This window comes from Phytophthora parasitica (assembly GCF_000247585.1).
Source record: "Phytophthora parasitica INRA-310 unplaced genomic scaffold supercont2.360, whole genome shotgun sequence".
In the NCBI taxonomy this organism is placed as follows: domain Eukaryota; phylum Oomycota; class Peronosporomycetes; order Peronosporales; family Peronosporaceae; genus Phytophthora; species Phytophthora nicotianae.
In genome coordinates this window covers 615-4865 of record NW_008649346.1, presented here as the reverse complement: position 1 = coordinate 4865, position 4251 = coordinate 615, and positions in this window count along the sequence as shown.

The window sequence follows — 4251 nt, the reverse complement described above, 5'->3', positions numbered from 1 at the left end:
CGAAGAAGTGAAAGAATAAAAAGTTTAACATGATCTCGACGTCGTGGAAATGTCGACGCTAGGCACCATGGCTTATGTTAAAATTTTCAACGTGGAAATGGCATTAATCACTTCGAACGTTTATTTTGCGTTTATAATTAGATCAATGACCCGAAGATCATCGATATCTCAAATGAGTCGAGGTTGAGCACCTCAGAAAAGAAGTGTGGTTATAATTAGCTGTAAGTTGATATATATTGGCAGCGTTGCATCCACGCACCCCGTAGTCGTATTAATATCTCGTTAGAGTTCATTCTTATGCTACTTCTTTGTAAGCTTATCTCGAAACGCTTTTTTTTAAAACAAAATGCGATTCCAGAAATTTACAATATAGATTGTAAAATGTTAATTTAGGGTTTTTTTTTGTTTTACAAACCATGTTATACGAATTGAACATTCAATGAACAATACCTAGTAAAAAAAAATATGGAAAATGGCTACAGAATACAAATATTTTGCTTTTAGCGATACCAAATATGATTTGATTTCCAAATATAGCATGCTACATTTGCTATTTTCATCAGCGACATTTTCTCAAGTTGTTTATTTTCAATATGGCAATGCCTGCTCAAGATCTCAACTCGGGATCGGTCTTGCAGCTTTCTGCTTCTACGGACGCATCGATTCAACACCCCGGAGAGCGTTCGGATCCTCTGTGCAAGTTCGGCAATGCTCGTTTCGTAGTCGACTGCTCTGACATCGAGCTTGATCGAGACTTACGACTTCTACGGCATGACATTTCGATTCAGATTGACGATTCCTCAAAGAAGGACTATGGTCTAGTCTACAGCCGAAACGAAAATATTTCTGAGGATGAATTTTCTTCTCAAAAGAACGCTCGGGGGCGGTGTAAAGAATTTGCCATTAAGTCAGGCTTCCAATATTTTTTTGAAGCAAACAAGTGTCAAGGGCAACAACTCCGGGAACGCAAAGTATCAGTGCAAGAAACTCAACGATGTCCAATTTTTCGACCGGGAGACGCCTTTGGACAATTTAGAGTGCCCGTTTTTCATCAATGTATACGGCAAAAATGGCGTTTGGAAGTTGACGAAGGCAAACTTTGCGCATAATCATGCCAAAGATGTTGGATTTACTCGAACGCCTTGCGTTGAAGGTGCAATTTCTCATCCATCGACAGCTATTCGGAACACTACACAAGACATTCAACATCTCACAACTCTGGTTATGAGAGTTTTGCTACCAACGCACGCTAGATCTACGGCATCCTTAGATGGAAGATCGATTCGTGAGTTTCTCAAATTCCGTAGTTTCACAATTTCAAGCAGCGCTATCTCTAGGATGAAGATGGACATTGACGATAGCCTCCGCTGAGACATCATCGAAAGTTATCAGAAACTAGAGGCGTACTTCAAGTTCATGGAGGAGAAAACCCCCAATTCTGTGTGGAGAGTTGACCGTGAAATTGACAACGCTACTTTTCGACGAGCATGCTTCATTCCAAATGTTGGAATTCATATCGTCAAAATGTGCAAGCCTATTGTTGGTTTTGATGGAACCCACCTGAAGGAAGAAATGAACAAGAGAAGCGTTTTCCTCGTTGCAACTGCCGATGATTTCAGCAATCATGTCGTACCTTTTGCACTGGCGCTGGTTCCAGTCGAAAACTATGAGAATTGTCACAGGTTTTTTACCACTTTTGAAATTTGTAACAAGCTTAGCTAAGTTTACAGCAATTTCCGACCGCCAGAAGGGCCTTTTAGCCTCTGTGGCTGAAGTTTTCCCGATGTTCGACACAGGTTTTGTCTGCGACACATCATGGACAACATCAATCGCCAGGGGGCAAGGTTGTCAATTGACGATAGACGTATCGTATGTCAAATGGCTCGTAGTGACTGCGAGAATGACTACATTATGTTCCGCAACGAGCTCGCCGCTTCGAAACCTGCCGCAGCAGAGTATCTCGACAAAATTGACGCAAAACACTGGGTTAAGTACAAATTTCAGGAAAGGTTTGGTCTGCCCACGTTTAACGAATTACATCGAACCTCTCCGAACAATCCAATCAGTGGATGGGATCGGAGCTACGCAGTGCTAAGCCACTGAGTGCTTTTCATCTATACTTTCAGAAATTAAGTGAATTGACTTCCGAGAAGCGCCAAATGGAAGCAAATTGGGCACGTAACAACGCTGATTCGAGTTTGGTACCTGTTTTTGATATCGCATATTAGGGATAGAACGACTGACGCCACATTGTGCCAGTTTGCTTCTCTGGTGGAAGGCGCTTACTCAGTCCAGCACCTCGGACCTCAAAATCGGCAAGGGCACATACACACTTGGAGATTGGTTGATCTTCCAGCTAAACTGTGCATCTGCGGCAATTGGCAGGATAACGTATTTCCCTGCATCCACTCTATTTGCGCTGCTATCCAAGACGGGTGTCGCCTGGATGATCTATACGACGCGGACAAGATGTCGATCAAGTCTTTCAGCACAACCTACAGTTTTCACTTTCGACCTTTGCCTAAAGACGTGACCTTGGAGACGGATACTACGCTTTTAGTCCCTCTACTTCAGATAGACGAAGAACGAAAAAGAAAACGTGGTATGAAGCCAGGCCCAAAGCCCAAGCATAAGCGTCGTCGGGCTCGGAACGCTCTTTAAACGGTAGCTCTGAGTTGTCATTGTGATATTTGAGATTTGCAGAACTGGAACGGGCTACAACGCAGCTTTCGCGAGGCCCAGCGTCAAATTCGTCGTGGGATCATGTAAGAATTGCACACGCAACCTTGCGTCTGTAGTGCTTGCCTGCAGCAAGTGAATCTACTTGTGTAAACAAATACCTCCGTCCGAACGGAGCTGCTGGGCGCCACCAGTACGGCTGTGAATCTGATGCAGAAGGGGCGTGGTTATACTCATTAGTACTATTCAAGATTCAAAACCGTCCTGTGGTGTGTCAGTTATATCAAAGAAGTAGCGTATGAGGCCCAAGATTCAGTAGCGGACTCTTTTACTGCCTTGCAGTGTAGCCAGAGATCAAAGTCTTAATCTTAAACTGAATTTACTTCCAATTTGCCTCGAAGGCCTCACTCCTGCTTCCTACTCTACCCAGTTCACCAAGCCTCATTCTTCTTTACACTCCTGCAACCTCCACTCCATTCCAACTCGCCGTGTCCGACCCAACAATTAAGGAATGCAATTATAATGGTGCCAGTTAATAAAAGATTTTGAATCATCTTGTGTTGCTCCTTATCAATGGTTATGTTGCTCCCTTCACCTGTCGTGACGTTGTAATATGTTTATGTAACGTTGTCCCATCTTTGCCTATTGACCAATAGGAATCGAAAAAGTTCCACAACTTGACAGCTTGACATTGTGCGCACCTCCGGAAACCCAGCCTGGTTGCGCAAGATGTGCCGTGTTAAAAATAAAAATATGTGTGCGAGACACTTCGTTTTCGCATTTTTTGGCCAAGTGTCGACGTCATTTCCTGTTTTAACTAGGACATGTAACATGCCTGCCATACTTTTTTTTTTTGTTCTGCTCTTAGCTTTACGCTGAGAAAAAAAACCCGGATAGTTCAAACAGAACTGGTCTCGGCACTACTCGTCCATTTCCACCGATCAAGTAACCTTCCGGATACATCGAAGATTAGTCTATAGAGTACGCTAAGACTGTCAATATATATTCTCGCTCGTTTCGAGAAAGTTCTTTTTGTTAATGATGCAGCTACGAGTTTTCATTGAATATCACAATGGACCAGATTGGTTGATTGTATCCAGAACACACCTTATTATCTTTACCAGTGATTTCATCGCCTTAAAGATATCGTCTAGTACAGAACACGTAACGGTGCAAAATACTGAAACACACGATAATACATTCGAATACTAAAGCCCGAAATCAACCCTTGTTTCAGTTAGACGGTAGGGTCTAGCCCTTTCCTTCTCTTCACCTTGCTGCTCTACCAGAAGCGCGTCTGCTCTATGCGTACTTGTACCCCCGCGTCATCCGATTGTTGTAGAACTTCTCAAAACCTTTGGCAAACGCCGGAAAGTTCTCCTTTACCCATTTTGGAGTCTTGTTGGAGAAGATCCAGTGGTTGTATTGTAATATTCTCCAGAACTTGTTGTCAGAAAATTTCTTGATAATACTCGGTACCTTCCCTGTATTCAATGTTACTTCCAGCCTCTCCAAAGACGCCAAATTCTTCAGCATTGCCGCCGTGTCATCCGAAGAGAGATGCTTAAGGCC